The 23,516-nt window shown below is 33.4% G+C and overlaps 2 non-coding genes across 2 annotated transcripts; both read right to left on the bottom strand.

The window, feature by feature from the left end:
• Positions 1 to 689: 689 nt before the first annotated feature.
• On the bottom strand, positions 690 to 796 carry LOC139879171 (small nucleolar RNA R71). The gene has a single exon (XR_011770022.1). It is a non-coding gene; the product is annotated as a small nucleolar RNA R71 (small nucleolar RNA).
• Positions 797 to 12,955: 12,159 nt separating this feature from the next.
• On the bottom strand, positions 12,956 to 13,062 carry LOC139879035 (small nucleolar RNA R71). The gene has a single exon (XR_011769889.1). It is a non-coding gene; the product is annotated as a small nucleolar RNA R71 (small nucleolar RNA).
• Positions 13,063 to 23,516: the final 10,454 nt, after the last annotated feature.

Below are 23,516 nucleotides of genomic sequence, written 5' to 3'. Positions count from 1 at the left end.
TAACTGGATATTCAGTGAATGCACTGAGCAAAACGTTCACCACCTTTCATACGTTCACCACCTGTAACCAGATCAAGACATCTAGCCAATATTGTCGCCGTTAATTTTTCTTTAGAATCATCATCTAGTCGACCAAGTTCTCCAACTCAAATTTCCGATAATTCATTTTTTGAACCCGACTTCACAATTGAGAACCTGGAGGATATTCAAGGACAATTCCAAGATCCTGAACCAATAATCATTCCTCCTGAACCACAACCGTTAAATTAGAATCCTTTAGTGATTCGTATTCAACAAATTCAATTATGGAAGTAACGGAACCTCAAAGTATGGAAGACCGAATGAGAGCCACACACACTGGCCAAGGACATGCCATTATTCAGCCAGATGTTAATGTGCCAGATTATGAAATCAAAGGACAAATCCTACACATGGTAACTAATGATTGCCAATATAGTGTTACGCCAAAAGAAGATCCAAACGAACATCTTCGAACATTTAATAGGATCTGTACTCTATTCAAAATCAGAGAAGTTGAGGATGAACGGATCTATCTCATGTTGTTTCCCTGGACTTTAAAGGGAGAAGCCAAAGATTGGTTAGAATCGTTACCCGAAGGAGCGATTGACACATGGGATGTCTTAGTTGAAAAATTTCTTAAAATATTCTTTCCGGCATCTAAAGCCGTGAGACTTCAAGGAAAAATTGTTATGTTCGCGCAAAAGCCAAATGAAAAATTATATGAGGCATGGACAAGATTCGGAAAGTTGTTGAGAGGATGTCCTCAGCACGGTTTAGACACTTATCAAATAGTACAAATATCCTACCAAGGTGTCGATGTTTCTACACGAAAAGACATCGACACAGCAGCTGGTGGTTCCATTATGAAGAAAACTGCTACCGAAGCTCACAAGATTATTGATATCACAGTAGCCCACTCACATGAGTGGCACCAAGAAAAAGATATTTTTCGTTCATCTAAAGTGGCTAGAGCCGATTCTTGCCATGACTTTGATTCTGTTTCTGCAAAAATAGATGCTTTCGAGAGACGAATGGAAAAAATGACTAAAGATATTCATGCAATACGAATTAGTTGTGAGCAATGCGGTGGACCACACTTAACAAAAGATTGTCACATTGAGCAAACGATGGAACAACGTGAGAATGTTTCCTACATGAACCAAAGGCCGGGAAATAATTATCAAAATAATTATCAACCGCCAAGGCCAAACTTTAATCGAAATCAAAACATTCATTACAATCCAAATGGAAGCAAAAACAACTTGTACATCCAACAAGGTCCGAATAACCAACCAACTCAAAACAACACTTTCAATCAATAAAGACCTGGCTTGTATAAACCACCACAACAAACCGAAGAGAAAAGGCCAAATCTGGAAGAAATGATGGCAAAGCTAATGGAATCTCAAACACAATTTATTACATCTCAAACCCAAACGAATGAGAGGTTTGATCAGTTATTTAGAACTCAACAAGCTTCCATTCTGAATCTAGAAAAACAAGTAGGTACTCTTGCTAGATTGATGAGTGAGAGGGAACAAGGAAAGCTACCGAGTGATACTGAAATAAATCCACGGAATGAGAATGTTAATATGGTGTCAACAAATTCTGAAAAACCAGCACCAGAAGATGGGAAGGTTTTAGATGTGAGTAACAATGAAGAAATTACACCACCACCACCACCACCCGAGTATGTAAAGCCAGTGGTGGCACCATACTGACCACCCATCCCGTTTCCAAGAAAAGGAGTTGAGTATGAGCAAATTATAGGTAATAACTTAGGAAAAAAGAAGAAGAATAAGAAAGTGCAAGAAACAAAAACCGTAAAAATAAACCCGGTGAAGACAGTTCCACCAAAAATTCCACCCAGGTTGGGTGATCCGGGTGAATTTATTGTTCCTTGTCTACTTAGTGATTGTGTCATGTATGATGCACTAGCAGATTTAGGTGTGAGTGTGAGTGTTATGCCTCTTTCATTATATAAGAGATTAGGAGTATGTGAGTTAAGTCCAACAAAAATGAGTGTTCGACTCCTTGATCAAACCATTAAGCACCCAGTTGGAATTCCTGACCACCTACCCGTTCAAGTGGGAAATTTAACCTTTCTAGTCGAATTTATTGTCATTGACATAGAAGAGGACTCAAACATTCCTCTAATTTTAGGTCGACCATTCTTAGCGTCCACCGAGGCGTTCAATAATGTAAGAGAGGGTAGAATGACACTTAGTGATGGTGACAAATCGGTCACCTTTATGATTCGAAAGTCTAGATCTCCACCAACCAAAATCATTGAACCGATAAAGACGATTGGTAAAAACCACATTGTTTTACCAACTCCAACGGTAGTGCTTAGCAATAATAAAATGCCTAAGTGTAGGGAAGATGAAGTAACACCTAATGATGACCTGATAACAAAGAACCCCGTTGTTGATACAAAATTAAATGACCCCGTTATTAACAGTTCAATGAAGAAACTTATTAAATGGATTCGCGATGCTAGAACAAAGGGGAACTTTAAGTTATGTAACCAGTTAGTATCCAATCTATCGCCTAAAGAAAAGGTGAAACTAGTTGAATTTGTGGATATTACACAGGAATCCGACCAATGGCTTAAAGCAAAAGTCACAGATATGCAAGTTGATTATGGTCCAAGAAAAATTGACGATGAAGTTAATCACAATTTCGACACCACAGCTACCTAAGTGTGGGGAGATTCAAATGTTCTAAAAAGAAAATGCTGTCTAGAGTTAGTTGTTCTGTTCTCGTGTAGTTCCGAGAATGGAATCCGATTGGTCTTTTCCACTAGCAGACACTAAAGAACTAGTTTTCTCCCCTCATTCTAATTTTTTTTTGTTTTGTAGGTTTTGTATAAAATTAATAGGCTTTTTAAATTTATGTTTTGTGTGAATTTAAAAACAAAATTTACTTTATTTCATTATGTTAAAAAAAATAATTTCTAAAATTCATCGTGAGTTAAAGACTAGATCGTAGAATCGAAATTGCTTTACCCAAAGACGGGGCGAAAAATTTAGTTATCATTATTTTTTAATATTTTTGATCTAAAGTATGCCAAAAATATTATATGAACGTGGGGTTATATGCCAAACTTCAAAATATGTATATATATGTTTGTATTTTATGTTATATACAAAACAGGGTAAAACAACGCATTTTCAAAGACTGACATTAAGTTCAGCAAAAGCTACTAATTTTGACGATAAGACGCAAAACGTATGACAAAAGGAATGAACGATGAGGAGCGCCATCTATCATTCGACGAGCTTAATTACAAACTGGGTATTTTTAATCACTTTTCTACACTAATCACCCTCATGAATTTAAATTTTTTCTGATTTCTTGCAAATGAGGGTATTGCAAGATCTCAAGTGTGGGGAAGGGTTATAAATTCTCTCGGGTTTACACTTAGTTTAATTGCCAAATTTTGTGAAAATTTGAAAAATTTTCAATTAAATGAACTCAAAATCATGTTTATACATATTTATGAATGATAAAACTAGGTGATAATACCGAAATTATTGTTACCTCGGAAAGGACATAAATTGAGAAACAACCCAAAACGCTTGAATTCATTTATAATGGAATAGAAGAGAATAAAAAGGCAAAGAAAGAAATATAAAACCCAAGTGTGGGAAAAATCTACCAAGTAATTCAAATTACATATCACATATTTTTGTACAAATAATGGAAGGTACATTTGTTTTGGACAATTTTAATCAGTTTTACCCGATTTGTTATAATAAATTTGAGAGATATGTGCCACTTGATTTAAAAGGAAGTAAAGTCTTTCGGAAAAAGAAATGAAGGAAGTAAAATCTTCCAAAAAAGACACACGCTTCTTGATTTAGGTCAGGAAGTTGACGTCCAGACCAGCTGTAGGTTGACGAAGAATCTAGGAAAGTCATCTCTAAAATCAGCAGGAAATCCACGGACCTCAGTATCAAATAGGGTCGCCATGTGGTCAGACTTATCCTAACCATGAGAGGATCTGTCTCGTAAAATGGGGAGGGCGCCGTGCAAATTAGCTTGATAAGACTAATGAATCAGACCCCCAGAAAAGGTTAATCTCCTTAAAGATTAAAAATCAGGATTTAAGCCTGATATTACTCAATCCTTGAGATTGACCTTAAAGATTGAGAATTACAAACTCACTGAATTCGATGATATCTAAACTCGATCTTGAACGAGAAAATATTTTGATCCAATTAAAAACGATTTGTTTTCTGAAAACCCATTTTCAATGCGTTCATTGCCATTGAACGTAAAATCCTAAGAATTCACCGGAATTCATTAGGTCACCTGAACCAAATCGGGTGTCAACCGTAAGAACGGTGGTTGCATAGCATGGTCAAAGACAGGACCTTGTGCCAGACCGAAAAATTATAGGGTGATCTTTACTATTTCTCCTACAAAGGATAATAATTGCATTCGACACGTTGTGGACCATGAACACTTGCATGTCATTAGACATTGCCTTAACAGTTGCTTGTTCAACGCTTTCCTTTACAACCTGACGGTAGTTTACGGAAAGGTAATATACGGAGCAAGTATACTGGACGTGTGCTTTCCTAATACAAGTTTAGCAAGTGGGTGACACAAAACCGCAAGTTTTGAGCTAAAATTTTCAAATCTGAAACTCACAAAACCCACAAAAATATTTTGCAAACACCGGTGAAGGGTTATTCCGGAAAACTTATCTAGGGTAAAAGCTAGAATGAATTTTCAAAAGATCAAATGTTTTCATAAAGATCCAATTTCCTTAAGGATCTAAATTTTCATAGTCACGTGGGACTTTAAACCGCCTTTCAAATGTGCACTTTGCTTTGAAAACCGAAAATAAATCGGCTATTTGATTATAAGTGTCGTTGACCTAAACCCGAGATAACTGTGGATGTCACATCCACCTTTAACCATGGTTCTATTGTTACTATCATTGTTTATACCATCGTATCAAAATCACTGACGTATAAAGTGTGAGAATAAAAAAAAAGTGATTCGAGTGAAGTGTGATTTTATTTCAAGTTCTGTATTGCTTGAGGACAAGCAACGCTTAAGTGTGGGGATATTTGATAGTGCTCTAAATGAACATATATTTAGGTGCAATATCCTTCCAATATGTAAAGCTTTTAGTTACTATTGTTCTATTTTTATGTAATAATCGTTTAAATAAATAAGTGCGAAGACAAAAGAAGAAAATGACGATTTGAAGACGCAAATGACCAAAAAGCTCAAATGTACAAGATACAATCCAAGTGGTTCCATTTATTGATAAGAAACGTCTAAAAATTACAAGAGTACAAGTCGTGGAACGCAAAGTACAAGATATCTAAGCACACAAAAAGACGTTCGAAAATCCGGAACCGGGACATAAACTGGGCGTAAACGAGCGAGACATCGGAGCTAAAATTACGAGTCAACTATGCACAAGAATATAATATAATATAATATAATATGTATATAATTATATAAAAATATATATATAATATTATATATTATTTAAATCGAGCAGCCCACGTTTTGAAAAGCAAAAATATATGTCCCAGCTGGCCATACGATCGCATGGCCTGGAAGCACAAATCTCATGCGATCGCATGAGCCCAGAATCCTGGCCAGGTCCTATAAATTGCAATGTTTTCAGCCGAATTTTGCACACTCTTTTCATTCTTTCTTCTGTAAACATAAATATATTTATATTATAATTTTAATATAAGTTAATTTTAATAATAAAGTTATCGTTTAGTTGGGTTATTGTAAGAAATGTTTTACGGGTTTTAAGTCGAAACTCTGTCCGGGTAACGCTACGCGATAAATAATCACTGTAAGCTATGTTCTTCTTTTTTAAATTAATGTCTCGTAACTTAGTAATTATTATGCTTATTTGAGCCGAAGCAATCGTGATGTTAGACTAAATATTAAATACGGGGTTACTGGATTTTGTACCATAATTAGGGTTTGAACAAAAGACCGACACTTGTGAACATTGGACTATTGACTATTAATAGGTGGGGGTATTGTCTAATTGAATGACAACTCATTAGAATCTGTCGAACCTATCTTCAAATTAGTTAATCTAATAATTGTTAAAATGATTACGAAGGTCATATTTAGTGACTTTTATACGACATCGTTTACACTCATTTAATTAATCAATTGGATTGGGTAATTTATTATTCATTATGGCCAAGTGAATAAATTAATGTATCATGAACTAATTAAAACAGGGGTGGATTACATACAAGAATAATTGGTGTAATTGTTAACAAAGTATTAAAACCTTGGATTACATGCAGTTGATAACCTGGTGTAATTATTAACAAAGTATTAAAACCTTGTTACAGTTCGAATCCCTAATTAGTTGGAATATTTGACTTCGGGAATAAGGTTAATTTGACGAGCATTTTATAATTATGATCGATGGACTATTATGGACAAAAACCAAATAGGTATCAAATAATCCAGGATAAAGGACAATTAACCCAGGGTAATAAATTAAAATCAAAACGTCAAACATCACGGTTACGGAAGTTTAAATAAGCATAATACTTTTATTTCATATTTCATCGTACCTTTATTTACTGTCATTTTAATTACTGCAATTTAATTTATCGCAATTTAAATTCTATCTTTTATATTATCGTCATTTATCTTTACGCTTTATTTAAAATCGACAAACCGGTCATTAAACGGTAAAAACCCCCTTTTATATATTATTATTACTATATATAATTATATATATTTTATATAAATATAGTTGTTAAAAATATAGTACGTAATCGCTAGCTCCCTGTGGAACGAACCGGACTTACTAAAAACTACATTACTCTGCGATTAGGTACACTGCCTATAGTGTTGTAGCAAGGTTTAGGTATATCCCATCCGTAAACAAAATAATTAAAACTTGTGTAAATTGTACCGTATTTTGTATTAAAAATAATAGTATTTCATACACCTCCGCTGCACACAAGTATACTAACTAATTGAATCGAAAAGATTAAACTTAACAAGAATGGTTCTTTTATTCAAACATCAAACTATCATGCATAAGAACAATCAATCAAAAGTAAACATTCAACATCTCGGTTATTTATCTAGATGAACATAACAAGAACTTAGCTAAGAATCATATTTAAAGACAATAACAAAATGGAAATAAAGATAGAATTCATTGAACTAACAAGAATCGACCTTTTGAAGCAATCTTGGATGATGATCCTGATGATTCTTGATTCCGGATTGAAATGATGGATTAAGTGATCCTGGATTACTCCAAGGATCACCTTGAATCGTAACCTTAGCCTATGAAATGACTGTGAACTGGTGTGTTTTTGAGAATGAGGCTGGACAGGAGTTTATAAAGGAGAAAAACTGCACCGAAAGTAGAGTGCGCCGAGCGCACATTTAGGGGTGCGCTGAGCGCACTATTCACCTACCCGGATTAAACTTTACAGCTCGACAAAACGCGTTCAAATCTGCTTTACATCTGGAGTGCGCCGAGCGCACTGTAGCAGCGCGCACTTTTTCTACAACTCCAGAATTCTCTGATCAAATTTTGGACGAGTGAGCTGATCGCACACTTGAGCGCACTCTTGAGCGCACTTTACTATTCATCAACTTTTTGACTTATTTTCGATCTCTGAGTTGTATCATCCAAAATCTTCCATATTTCTTCAATTACACAATGATTTTAACTATTTTACAATAAAATGGAATACAAACGAAAATACTATGTTTATACACGAAATAAACAACGATAGAGCTTGATATTGCGACTAAAGATATGTCTAATTTGAGCAATATCAAATCCCCCACACTTAACTCTTGCTTGTCCTCAAGCAAGTCTTATTTCAAACACTCGAATACAAAACACAAATATAAAACACACACATTTCTTGGAATACACATCACACTAGTCACACGAAGCACGCAAAACACACACATTATCTTGGAACACAAACTCACGCTATATGAAACACATGTTACACAATTAGAATACACACTCTTTGAGTTACACACACAATATATGAAACACACGCACACATTTGGATTGCTTGGGAGAAATGAACTTCGGTGAAAGTTCTTATAAATTTGGATCCTTAGGGAAAACTGGATCTTAAGAAAACGTTTTATGATTTTGAAAATGTCATGCTAGTTTTTACACTAGACACATTTTCCGGTTTTAACCTCAAATTTCGGTTGAGGGTAACTGAAAACCGAAGTCTCTGTCGGCCATTAGCAAGCTATCCACCCCCATGATTGTAGTATCATGGAACTCTTAACCGGGTGCCCCCTGACGCGATATTAATATCGGTCTTTTATGACAATTTGTACATTTTAGATCAAGGGTTAAAACTGCGAAGACTAAGCTATCGCGTGGGACATATCCTGCTCCAGCTTATGCACCGTAATCGGTCTTGCACTGGAAAGCGACTTGGATTTACCCTACCAAGTTTATTTTTGGGTTTGAAAGTTCAAGACTTTCCCTTCCCACTCTACCTTTATATCGTGATATGATATTGGTATGAAATGATATAGTTTAGGAAGTATGCTATATCAAGTAAGGCAAAAATTCGGAAGACTTTACTTCCTTCAAGGATGGGCTAGATGCATCCTTTCCGTTTAGTGACTTTTATTCCTTATATTTTCAATCCAAAAGTACTTTAAACGTTTAACTTTGTAAAATTTTGTGATAGTAATTCGAAAAGATTGGTAAAAATCCCCCACACTTGGCTTTTTCGTTAAAACTTTTAGTTCAAAAATTTAAAATTTTTCATAAAATTACGAAAATAAGCCAAGTTGAATACCATTTGAATACCCGCGAGAATTTATACCATCCCCCACACTTAAGATTAAGAAATGCCCTCATTACTTAAAATCAGTAAAATTTAAATTCGAGAGGGCAATAGTGAGTGATAATGCTAAAAACGAACATATATTTCATAGCATTATCCTTCAAGAAAGACAGGCTTTTGGTTGCAATTGTTCTATTTACAAGTGATATTCGTTTAAATAATAAAAGGTGAAGACAAAAGACAGATTCGACGATTTGAAGACACAAACGACCAAAATGCTAAAAAGTACAAAGTACAATCCAAGTGGTTCAAATTATTGCTGAGAAACGTCCAAAAATTATAAGAGTACAAGTCGCAAAACGCAAAGTACAAAATATTAAATCGTACGAAAGGACGTTCGAAAATCCAGAACCGGGACATAAACCGAGCATCAACGCAACGGAGCTAAAATTATAAGTCAACAGAGCACAAGAATATAATATAATATATATAATTATATAAAATTATATATATTATATTATATATTATTAAAACTCAGCAGCCCACGTTTTAAATGAAATGTGACCAGAAGAAGGCGGCCATGTGATCGCATGGCCAGCATGAGTAATTCTCATGCGATCGCATGAGCCCAGAAGTCTGGCCAGGTCTATAAATTGCAACGAATTTTGACGAGTTTTACACACCATATCCTACTGATATCACTCTCTCTCAAATATATATATTTATTTTATAATTATAATTTTAATATTAAGTTAATAATAATAAGGTTATAGTGGCGAATGTTTTAAGTTTGTAAGTCAAAATTCTGTCGGTGTAACACTACGCGATTAATACTTATTGTAAGTTATGTTCAACCTTTTTAAATTAATGTCTCGTAGCTAACTTATTATTATGTTTATTTAAACTGAAGTAATCATGATGTTAGACTAAATATTAAGACTGGGTTATTGGGTTTTGGACCATAATTGGGGTTTGGACAAAAGACCGACACTCGTGGAAATTGGACTATGGGCTATTAATGAGCTTTATATTAATTAAATGATATCTCGTTGATTTAATATAGAGATTTATAATTTGACGTGTTTATATATAACCACATACGCTTTACTGGGTACGGTGGGCGGGATATTTATAAATACTAATAATTGTTTATTTGACCGGACACGGGGATGGATTAATAGTCACTGGACTCATTAAAACAGGGGTGGATTACATTCAAGGGTAATTGGTGTAATTGTTAACAAAGTATTAACACCTTGGATTACACGCAGTCCATAACCCGGTGTATTCATTACACAAAGTATTAAGACCTTATTACAGTTCGAATCCCCAATTAGTTGGAATATTTGACTTCGGGTATAAGGTTAATTTGGCGAAGACTCTCGCACTTTATAATTATGACCGATGGACTATTATGGACAAAACCAGATGGACATATCGAATAATCCAGAAAAAAGGATAATTAACCCATGGTAATAAATTAAAATCAACACGTCAAACATCATGATTACGGAAGTATAAATAAGCATAATTCCTTTAATTTATATCTCATCGTACTTTTATTTACCGTCATTTTATTTATCGTCATTTTATTTATCGTACTTTAAATTATTGCACTTTTATTTATCGCACTTTTATTTATCGTCATTTACTTTACGCTTTAAATTAAGTTATATTTATATTTAATATTTTACATTAGGTTTTAATTGTGACTTAAGACATAAAATAGAAAAACCGGTCACTAAACGGTAAAACCCCCTTTTTATAATGATAAAATACTACTGATATATATATATATATATATATATATATATATATATATATATATATATATATATATATATATATATATATATATATATATATATATATATATATATATATATATATACAAATATAGTTTTTAAAATATATATAGCGTTAAACTCAGCTAGCTCCCTGTGGAACGAACCAGACTTACTAAAAACTACACTACTCTATGATTAGGTACACTGCCTATAAGTGTTGTAGCAAGGTTTAGGTATATTCTATTCAATAAATAAATAAATAACTTGTGTAAATTGTATCGTATTTAATAGTATTTCGTAGTAAAATTAATAGTATTACGTACTACACCTCGCACACATCAAGTATTTTTGGCGCCGCTGCCGGGAATGCCATAGAACACTATAATAAAAAAAATTAGTTTTTAAACTATTTTTTGTAAAAATATATTTACAGAAGTTTAAATTTTAAAAACAAAAATAAAAAAAACATAAAAAAGAAAAATATGTATCTATATTTTTAAGAGTTTAAATTAAAAAGTTTTTTTAGTTACAAAAACTAATAAGTTTTTTTTTATATAAGTTTTAGTTATATTATATTTTCTATAAAATAAGAAAATAAAAAAATCAAAGTAAAAAGTAAAAAAGAAAAGAAAAAAGGAAATCTGAATCTGCAAAATTTCGGCCTGCATCTGATCTGAACCTGCACTCCATACGATCGCATGAGAGTGAAGGTCTAAACCCATGCGACCGCATGGTATCTTCTGACACGCCTGAAACCTTGTACGAACGATTAGGGTTTGTAATTAATAATAATTATTATTAATTAATTAGAATTTGGGTATAATTAAAATATTAATTAGTTTTAGTTTTATTACTTAATTTGTAATATTATAGTTTAATTAGTTTTATTAAATAAAAAACTAATATTTTTATAAAATAAATAATATAAAAATAATATTTTTTATAAAAATTGTACATTTATAACTTTAAGTTTTATTTTTATATTTCGTATCTTTTTAAACATTTAATTCGTAACTTTTATAATTTGTCGTTCGTAATTAGTTCGTAACTTAGTATTTTGCCGTAGTTATTTATATTTCTAGATTTTTAAGCTTTGCCGTAAAATCCATTAAGTGCTTTTTCTTTAGACTAAGATTTAGGCGCTTTAGAATTTTACGACGTCACTTATCGCTTTAGTATTTAAGAGATTTTAGTACCTTTTAAGTAATTGCCGTTTTTCGTTTAGAATTCCTTTTAAGCTTTAATACCTTTAGACGCAACTTTTAATATTTAGTTTTTAGACTATTAAGTTTCGACGCTTTACTTTCTTATTATTATTTTTTGACCTTTTATTTTTTGACGTTTTTCGACGCACTCTTTTTCTTCCTCTTATTTCTCGATGCTCTAGTTTCTAGGACATAGATTTTATCTTCAAAATTTCGATGAAAAATTATTTTAAGCGGTTAAATTGATAGACATCCAAAATTTTCTGGCTCGTAGTAATAGTTGGATTTGTTAGTACCGAGTTATGGGCTTCCAATTTAAAGGGTCCTGGCTACCTGCTGCATCTATTGGCTATTCGAAACGTGGACAAAATCAGAAAAGTCTATTAATTTGATAACTTATATAATTTTTTATTTTTATTTTATAACTAATAGGATATTCAGTGAATGCACCGAGAAAAACGTTCACCACCTTTCATACGTCCACCACCTGTAACTCGATCAAGACATCTAACAAATATTGTTGCCGTTGATTTTTCTTTAGAATCATCATCAAGTCGACCAAGTACTCTAATTCAAATTTCCGATAATCTATTTTTTGAACCCGACCTTACAATTGAGAACCCGGAGGATATTCAAGGACAATTCAGAGATCCTGAACCACTAATCATTCCTCCTGAACCACAAATTACTCAACCAGAGATTGTCGAGGAAGAAACCATTAAATCAGAATCCTCTAGTGATTCATTCAATCATGGAAAATCAAGAACCTCTAAGTATGGAGGATCGAATGAGAGCAACACGCACTGGCCAAGGTCATGCCATTACTCAACCAGACATTAATGCGCCAGATTATGAAATCAAAGGACAAATCCTACACATGGTAACTAATCAATGCCAATTTAGTGGTACGCCGAAGGAAGATCCAAACGAACATCTTCGTACCTTTAATAGGGTCTGTACTCTATTCAAAATCAGAGAAGTTGAGGATGAACAGATCTATCTCATGTTATACCCCTGGACTTTAAAGGGAGAAGCCAAATATTGGTTAGAATTGTTACCTGAAGGGGCGATTGACACATGAGATGTCTTAGTTGAGAAATTTCTTAAAAGATTCTTTCCGACATCTAAAGCCGTGAGACTTCAAGGAGAAATTGTTACGTTCACACAAAAGCCAAATGAAACATTATATGAGGCGTGGACAAGATTTGGAAAGTTGTTGAGAGGATGTCCTCAACATGGTTTAGACACGTATCAAATAGTACAAATATTCTACCAAGGATGCGACATTACTACATGAAAAGACATCGACATAGCAGCTGGTGGTTCCATTATGAAGAAAACCGTAACTGAAGCTTACAAAATTATTGATAACACAGCCTCCCACTCACATGAGTGGCATCAAGAAAAAGACATCGTTAGATCATCTAAAGCGGCTAGAGCCGATTCTAGCCATGACTTTGATTCCATTTCCGCAAAGTTAGATGCTTTCGAAAGACGAATGGAAAAGATGACTAAAGATATTCACGCAATACGAATTAGTTGTGAGCAGTGTGGAGGACCACATTTGACAAAAGATTATCTCACTATTGAACAAACAATGGAACAAAGAGAGAATGTTTCATACATGAACCAAAGGCCTGAAAATAATTATCAAAATAATTATCAACCGCCAAGACCAAACTACAATCAAAATCAGAATTATAACCGAAATGTTCCATACAACAACCAACAAGGTCCTAGCAATCAACAAGTATCCAATAATACTTACAATCAGCAAAGACCTATTTTTCTAATTAAACAACCACAAACCGATGATAAAAAGTCAAATTTAGAAGATATGATGTCGAAGCTAGTTGAATCTCAAACGCAGTTTTTCATATCTCAGAAACAAACCAATGAACAAAATGCTCAAGCATTTAGAAATCAACAAGCTTCTATTCAAAATCTGGAACAAGAAGTAAGTAACCTAGCAAGGTTGATAAGTGAAAGGAAACTGGGGAGTCTATCTAGCGATACAAATGCTAACCCCCGGAATAAAATAGCTAAAGCCATTACCACAAGAAGTTGCATTACACTTAAATCACCTGAAATACCTGTAATTTCTGATGACTCTATTCCTACTCCACAAGCACTACAGCCTGAGCAAGATAAGGAAAAAGAACCGGTAGTTGAAAAGTTAATGAAGATAACACAGTTAAGGCTAAACCTTATGTTAAACCATACCAACCACCGCTTCCTTACCTGAGTAAAATGAGAAAAGAAAGACTTGAAGCCGAGCAATCCAAATTCTTGGATATGTTTAAACAAATAAATGTCAATCTTCCTTTCATTGATGTGATTTCAGGAATGCCAAGATATGCTAAATTCTTAAAAGATCTAATCACAAATAGAAGGAAAATGGAAGAACTCTCGGCTGTTACAATGAATGCTAATTGTTCTGCAGTGCTGTTGAATAAACTACCAGAAAAACTCTCAGATCCAAGAAGTTTCATAATTCCATATTTACTAGGTAGTCTTAATTCAATAGAAGCATTGGCAGACTGTACTAGTATAAATTTAATGCCGTATTCACTATAAGCTAAAGTAGACCTTGGAGAATTGAAACTAATACGAATAAGCATACAACTAGCCGATCGATCAGTAAAATATCCTAGAGGGATAATGGAGAACATGCTAGTTAAAGTTGATACTTTAGTATTTTCGGTAGACTTTGTTATTCTGGACATGGAAGAAGATTCTCGAGTTCCTCTTATATTAGGAAGATCATTTTTAAACACGGCTAAAGCAATAATAGACGTGTTTGGTAAGAAACTGATCCTAAGTATAGATGACGAGAGTGTTACCTTTTCTGTTGATAGAACCATGCAACAACCGCAATCTGCAGATGATACATGTTATTATATTCAAACTATAGATTCACATGCAGAATTGTTAGAAGAATTTCCAGAATTACAAGGAACAGGAGAATGTTCTTTAGGAGAAGGAACTGAACCAATTGATGAAGCTGAAATATTAGCCACACTCATGGCTAATGATTACGAACCAACAAAAGAAGAACTTCAAATACTTAAAGAGGAAGACATATATCGATACAAATCATCGATAGAAGAACCACCGATATTAGAGTTAAAGCCACTTCCAACCCATTTGGAATACGCTTATTTACATGGTGAATCTGAATTACCTGTAATAATATCGTCTTCTCATACTGAAAATGAAAAATCTCAACTCATTTCTGTGCTAAAAGCTCACAAACCAGCTATTGCATGGAAAATTCACGACATTAAAGGCATAAGTCCTTCGTATTGCACACATAAAATCCTTATGGAAGAAGGTCACAAAACATATGTGTAACGCCAACAAAGACTAAATCCTAATATGCAAGATGTTGTTAAGAAAGAAATTATTAAACTGCTTGATGCAGGTTTAATTTATCCGATCTCTGATAGTCCATGGGTAAGCCCAGTTCAATGTGTACCTAAGAAGGACGGCATGACTGTCATCACAAATGAAAAAATGAGCTTATTCCTACTAGGACTGTAACTGAATGGCGTGTTTGTATTGATTATAGAAAATTAAATGACACCACCAGAAAAGATCACTTTCCCTTACCTTTCATTGATCAAATGTTGGAAAGATTAGCCGGAAACAGTTACTATTGTTTTCTTGACGGTTTCTCCGGATATTTTCAAATTCCAATCGCACCCAAGGACCAAGAGAAAACCACCTTCACGTGCCCTTATGGTACTTTTGCTTACAAACGCATGCCATTTGGACTTTGCAACGCCCCTGCAACCTTTCAAAGGTGCATGATGGCGATTTTTCACGACATGATAGAAGAATGCATGGAAGTTTTCATGGATGACTTTTCAATCTTCGGTGATACTTTTGAAACATGTCTAGTTAATCTTGAACGAATGCTTATTAGATGCGAGCAATCAAATCTAGTTCTTAATTGGGAGAAATGCCATTTCATGGTTAAAGAAGGCATCGTTCTTGATCATAAAATTTCAAAGGAAGGAAATGAAGTGGATAGAGCTAAAGTAGATGTAATTGCTAAACTTTCACATCCCACCAATGTTAGAGGAGTTAGGAGTTTTTTAGGACATGCCGGTTATTACCGACGTTTCATAAAAGACTTTTCTAAAATTGCCACTCCTATGAATAAACTCCTAGAAAAGGATGCTCCATTCATCTTTTCAGATGAATGCATCAAATCTTTTAATATTCTTAAAGAAAAACTGACTAATGCGCCGATCATGATAACTCCAACTTGGAATCTACCATTTGAACTCATGTGCGATGCAAGTGATTTTAAAATGCGAGCCGTTTTAGGACAAAGGATTGAAAAATGATTTCAACCTATTTATTATGCTAGTAAGACGTTACAAGGAGCACAAACGAATTACACAACTACTGAAAAAGAACTCCTTGTTATTGTCTTTGCTTTTGAAAAATTTCGTTCATATCTCGTTCTAGCTAAAACGGTGGTCTATACCGACCATTCTGCTCTTAGATAAATATTTTCAAAACAAGATGCCAAACCATGATTAATCCGTTGGATCTTACTCTTACAAGAATTTGATATTGAAATCCGAGACAAAAAGGGAGCAGAAAATCTTGCCGCTGATCATCTTTCTCGCCTTGAAAATCCCGAATTAGAAGTTCTAAATGAATCGGCCATACAAGACAACTTTCCTGATGAATATCTTTTGGAGATTGATTATAGTGAAATTTCATGGTTTGCAGACTATGCAAACTACTTAGTATGTGGATTCCTTGAAAAAGGGTTGTCGTACCAAAAACGAAAGAAATTCTTTAGTGATATAAAACACTATTTTTGGGAAGATCCACATTTGTTTAAAAGTTGTCCCGATGGAATAATACGCCGATGCGTATTCGGAGATGAAGCTAGTCAAATCTTAAACCATTGTCACACAGGACCAACAGGAGGGCATTATGGGCCTCAACTTACAGCAAGAAAAGTCTACGATGCTAGATTCTATTGGCCTACAATTTTCAAAGACGCGCACCTTCTTTGTAAATCCTGTGATGCTTGTCAAAGGGCCAAAAAATAAGTCAACGTGATGAAATGCCACAAAATGTCATTCAAGTATGTGAAGTATTTGACGTTTGGGGTATTGACTTTATGGGTCCATTTCCAAAATCTCATAATAATCTCTACATTCTCATTGCCATTGATTATGTATCTAAATGAGCGGAAGCACAAGCTCTCCCAACTAACGATGCACGAGTTGTAGTCAACTTCCTAAAATGTCTTTTTGCTAGGTTCGGAACACCGAAAGCTTTAATAAGTGATCGGGGTACTCATTTTTGTAACAATCAACTTGAGAAAGTTCTCAAAAGATATGGAGTAACTCATAAAATCTCAAACGCTTATCATCCACAAACAAGTGGACAAGTTGAAAACACCAACCGAGCTTTAAAACGTATTATAGAGAAAACTGTAGGATCGAATCTAAAGGAATGGTCCATGAAATTGGAGGATGCACTCTGGGCTTTTAGAACAGCCTACAAAACTCCAATTGGTACCACACCTTTTAAACTTAGTTAAGGAAAAGCATGTCACCTTCCAGTAGAAATTGAGCACAAAGTATTTTGGGCTTTGAAGACATGTAATCTTGATTTGCATGAAGCTGGACGTCTACGATTAAGTCAACTAAACGAATTAGAAGAATTAAGACATGATGCATATGAAAATTCGTTAATCTATAAGGAAAGAACGAAGAAATATAATGATAAAAGAATCAGAAGTTCAAAAGAATTTAAGGAAGGAGACAGAGTTCTTCTTTTCAATTCACGATTCAAGCTATTTCCTGGAAAATTGAAATCAAGATGGTCTGGACCATTTATAGTCAAAAGAGTTTTTCCATACGGAGCAATAGATATAATAAATTCAAATGGGATTAAATTTAAAGTTAATGGTCACAGAGTTAAACATTACATACATGATCCGATGGAAGTTGATAATGAAGTTAATCATAATTTCACCACCCAAGAAAACCCTCAGAATGAAAACATAAATATGTTGTCAACGACATATGAAAAATCAAAATTGGAAGACAGAGAGGCTTCAAATTAGAGCGATGAAGAAGAATTTCTATATAAACCTCCCATTCCAAGAAAAGGGGTAAAATGTGAACAAGAAGTTCAAGTAGAAGTGAAAGAACCAAGAAAAGATCACCCAGAAAAGGTTAACAAACCAACTCTACTTACTAAAGTAGGAGACCCAGGTGAATTTATCATTTCTTGCTTGCTTAATGATGGTGCTATGTATAATGGGCACGCAGATTTAGGAGCAAGTGCGAATGTTATGCCTCTTTCCTTATACAAAAGATTCGATGTGGGTAAATTAAGACCAACCAGAATAGGTATTCAATTATTTGATCAAACCATTAAACACCCGGTTGGAATAGCCAATAATTTACTTGTTAAAGTGGGAAGTTTGACCTTTGTTGCAAACTTCATAGTTTTTAATATGGAGGAAGACCTTGATATTCCTCTAATTTTAGGTTGCCCATTTTTAGCAACCACCGAGGCGTTCTTTGATGTAAGAGAAGGTAGAATGACACTTAGAGGTGGTGATAAATCGGTCACCTTTGTGAATCGAAAGTTTCAATCTTCACCAACCAAAACTGTTGAACCAATAAAAACGCCTAAGTGTGGGAAAGATGAAGCAACACACAATGATGACCTGATAACAAAGTGTGACGACCCGGGAATTTCCGACTAAATTTAAACTTGATCTTTATATGATTTCGACACGATAAGCAAAGTCTGTAAGGTTGAGTCTCAAAAAGCTTGAACTGTTTCATATATTCAATTGACCTTCGACTGCTCTCGACGATTTACGAACAATTTAATTGTAAATAGAGATGTGTGTGTATATATATATATATATATATATATATATATATATATATATAAATTTGATACATTTAATTTCTTATATTATTACTATTACTAATGTTATTGATATCCATATTAACATTTGTAATATCATTATTATTTATTATCATCATTAATATAATTATTAATATTATTATTATAAATATTATTATTATTAATATATTTATATATACTAATTATTAATATTAATTATACATAGGTGGGATCAATTCAATCAGTAGTCCGTTATACTTCAACATCCACTTTTCAGATTTTTCCTCCCTTCCTATTTGCCTGTGATAATTTGTCGACTCATACATACTCATTATCTATCTCCCTTCCTCTCTCTCTCTTGTTCACTCTCATACTTATAATATAGTTATACATAAGTCTATAGAGATAAACAAAACACAGAAAATCAAAATAGCATATACTTATTAATTTAGGCTCGTACAGTGCTCATGATCATCATAAACTCAGATGATTCATATTCGTATATCTTCAACAATGCTCGTTGTTCATCCTCATATTTCGACACTAATTCTCAGGTTTACATTAAACAAATCATTTCATAATTCTATTTTTAATCTTCAGAATCACCACAACACACCACTTATATCTATCATTAGCTATCTATATATCTTTATCTATATTATAAACATTACATATACATGACACACATCTTTCTGTATATTCTGGATTAACAAACCAAGAACCAAACCCAGCACATTTATTAACACCTTTATTCTAAGATCACCATCCATCTTAACCCACCCAACCACCGCCACCTTTCTTCTTGATTAAACCCACTTCAATTTCCTTCTAATAATCAATACGATCATCATCACTTGCAATTGTTTCTGTTTCTTTTCTTTCTTTGTATGATAGACACAACAACCTATTATAAATGCCATCCTATTATTACTTCGATTGCTACTATTCTTCCCCGATAATAATCACCATCATTTGTTAAAGTTTATAAGGAACTTGAGACCAAACATCACCACCATTCGAAAACTACAATATCACCATGAAACCCTTCATTTTTTTTTCTCTAAACCACCATCACCAATTTTTAAGTCCAACCCAACACCGCTGTTAAAGCTACTGCTATGCCTCTTTTACTGTTGCAATAAAACCCAACATAACCGCTACCCTTCACCACTCCACTTTGATCACAATTACCACGAATCAACCTACTGTTCTGGTTTTATTTCAAACACCAACACCACCCTGAAACTGCAGCTGCTATAATACTTATCTCTATTACTTCCTTCGTTTACTTTAACTGCAGCCTACTGTACATTGCTACTGATGTCTCTTAGTCATCCCAAACCGTCACCTTTAGAGCCCAACATTATTAAACAATGAACTGCTATACTACCGTAACCTTTTGCTATTATATTTATTGTTTCGATACATTGGAATAAGAAAAGAGTGCAGTGGTTGAACGAAACTATACCACACTTTTGTTTGAGATTTTTGTCCACTTGAGAACATAGAATATTAGAACAAGTATTTAAATTGCAAGTGGAACCGAATAAGAATTCATGGCAGACCGTAAGGGACCATATATAGGGACGTGTTGATTTTTTTTATGATGAATACGAAGGATTAGGTGAGACGTTGTTGATGACAGCTTCCTTGTTTGCTTTCTATCTAAAAGAATTGTTATTATCTTTTGGACTGCATATTAAACTAGGATTATAATGATTGGGTCGTAAAACAAGTCTAGTCATTTTATATTAGGCTGTATTCCAGGTTGCTAACGGGTTGTGTTCCAAAAATTCTATTTTCCATCGAGCCCAAATTCATCACACCCGCTCATTTCAATTAGGTTGATGATAACTTAGTATGATTTTATTAAGTTTATGATATACACGTATAAAAGATGATGATCATCCTCATAAATACTAGCAATGATGTTTGATATTGATGATGATGATAGTATTCGGTGATGATGTTTAGAATGATGATGATGACGAGAGATATTGAATAATGGTACATGAGATTATGATGGGTATGTATAAAGTTGATGATCTGTTTCTGTTTCTCATAACTGTAACGACCCGGATTTTTCCAATCGTTTTATACTTATGAGATTAATATTTACATAAATTAAACCTTACCAACATGATAAGCAATCTAAATTGTTGAGACTTATGTTTTTGAAAAGAATTTTACACAACGTTTGACCGTCCAATTTGACCGATGATATCACGAACTATATAACATACGATAATTATACGTTTAGGTATATATACGTATTTATATATATTTAACATGATCTAAGGATGGTTTAACATCTCATTGTGTACTAATAACAATGAGTTATAAGTATATTTTGAAACTACTAACTTAAGTTTTCAAAACGATAACTATACATAACGTTCTTTGACATAAATACTTAAAACTTATAATACTTATACAAGTATCGTATAGATATGTATTTAATCAATTTTAAAGGTTTATATACATAAAAAAATAAAAGTATATTCACAAAAGATAGCTATATTTGAATTCTCGTTCCGTTTTCTCAAGATTTTTATACGTACATCTAGGGTATATGTACCCGTATCATACCCAGCTTCTATACATATTTACTATTAGTATATACACATAAAATCAACATTTTAATCAACTATGTTACTGCCCTAAAGGAGAGGTAACTACTTTTGTAAGATAGTATGACAATTTCACAAGATTACAAGTTAGGAAATTTGTCCATGTCTCCCCCATAATCAAGTTTTTTATGGCTTTATATACCTCTTCCATTTTCAATTTTTACTACATCATTTCTCTAGCTAGGAACACACACTTATAAGCCTCATGCATCCCTAAGAAATCCAGCAAAAATTCTCTCAAGAATCACCTTAATAACCACCATATCAAGATCAAACAAAAACACTACAAGATACTACTTTCATTTCAAGTTTATGTCCTAAGTTGCTTCCAATCTTCAATCCAACTCCATCACTCTTTTGGTTCTAGGATTTTTCTTATCTCTTACAGTAACTTTGTCCAAGTAACTTGAGGTAGTAACCTTATTCATAACCTTATTAGATTCATATTTATATAGCTATCTTATTTTGTGTTGTAAAATTTTAACAACAAGAACCTAGTTTGAATGATTTCAAACTTGTTCGCAAACTAAATAAATCCTTCTAACTTAACTTTTAAAACACTTCAAGACCTGTAATATATCATAATGATATGCTAACTTAACAAGATACAACTTGTTTTTACAAAGAACACCTTAAAACTGAATCTACGTCGTCGGAGTGCAACCGGGGGCTGTTTTAGGTTGGATAATTAAAAACCATCTTGAACTCTGAATTGGAAGTTCTTGTTCTGGAAAAATGATATTTCTTATGAATATGTTAACACATAAAAATTTCATGGTTTAACTCAAAGTGTAAGTATTTTTAGAAAAATGATCATTAAATGTTGTTTTTATGATGGAAAATGATCACTTTCATAAGTTTCACCAAAGTTTGACCTATAACCTGTGATTTCGAATACAAACTAAGGAATTTTCAGTTCATATTCTTAAAATTTGACTCGATCCAAGGAAGTGGCAAGTTGAACCAACAAAAACGGAGTTGTAATGAAGAAACTACGACTAAAACAAGATTGGGTATCCGAAGCTAGTTTAGCTACGAAAATATTTGGAGAAAAAGTAAATTAATCATATCTTTTCTAATTAATATGATATTTTTTATATAATTACTTATGATTTGATTTTATATATTTCAGGACCACCCGTAAACAACACGAGAAGATTAATCATAAGACCTCATGATTGTACGCAACACGTCATTTGACAACACGGTACTTTATGTACGCAACACGTCATTTGACAACATGGTACCATGGGTCGAGATTAATTCTGATCAATACGAATACGATGGGGTCTTTATTTATTTTATTGAGCAACTAATTGTGGACCACTAACATCAGACTGCTAACTACGGACTAAGAAAACATTAAAAGTATTATAAGTACATATATATATATATATATATATATATATATATATATATATATATATATATATATATATATATATATGTAACGATTACTTGAAAAGAAAATATGTTGATATATTATATATATGGTTAGGTTCGTGATATCTATCGGAGACCAAGTCGAGTTAAATACCTTCAAGGCAAAAGTGAGTATATAGTCCCACTTTTAAACTCTAAATATTTCGGGATGAGAATACATGCATTTTATGATTTACGTTATGGACACAAGTGATTAAAAATATATATTCTACGTTGAGTTGTACCACTGGCATACTTCCCTGTAACTTGGTAACTACTATTTATATGATGTATTGTAAATGCGAATCCTGTTGATAGATCTATCGGGCCTGACAACCCCAACCGGACTGGACGACCAGTAATCAACGATTGCACAGTACTTCATTTCGGTGACTACACTTGGTACGGTGTAGTAAGATTTCATAATAAAGGGAATATGCGACGTTGATTAAATGTTAAGTATGGTTATCAAGTGCTCAACAACTTAGAATATTTTTATTAAAACGTTTATATATGAAATCTTGTGGTCTATATTTATAACGCTGCCGGCATCAAACCTATATCTCACCAACTTTATGTTGACGTTTTAAGCATGTTTATTCTCAGGTGATAACTAAAAGCTTCCGCTACAACATGTTGAATTTAAGCAAGATCTTGAGTATGCATATTTGTGTCAAAAATAAAACTGCATATCGGAGAAGTTGTAATGTAAAATACGTTGGAAATTGTGTTGTTATCATC

The sequence above is a fragment of the Rutidosis leptorrhynchoides genome, chromosome 11, assembly GCF_046630445.1.
Source record: "Rutidosis leptorrhynchoides isolate AG116_Rl617_1_P2 chromosome 11, CSIRO_AGI_Rlap_v1, whole genome shotgun sequence".
Lineage (NCBI taxonomy): Eukaryota > Viridiplantae > Streptophyta > Magnoliopsida > Asterales > Asteraceae > Rutidosis > Rutidosis leptorrhynchoides.
Note: the sequence above shows the minus strand (reverse complement) of the source record. Positions and strands in the feature narration are given on the sequence as shown.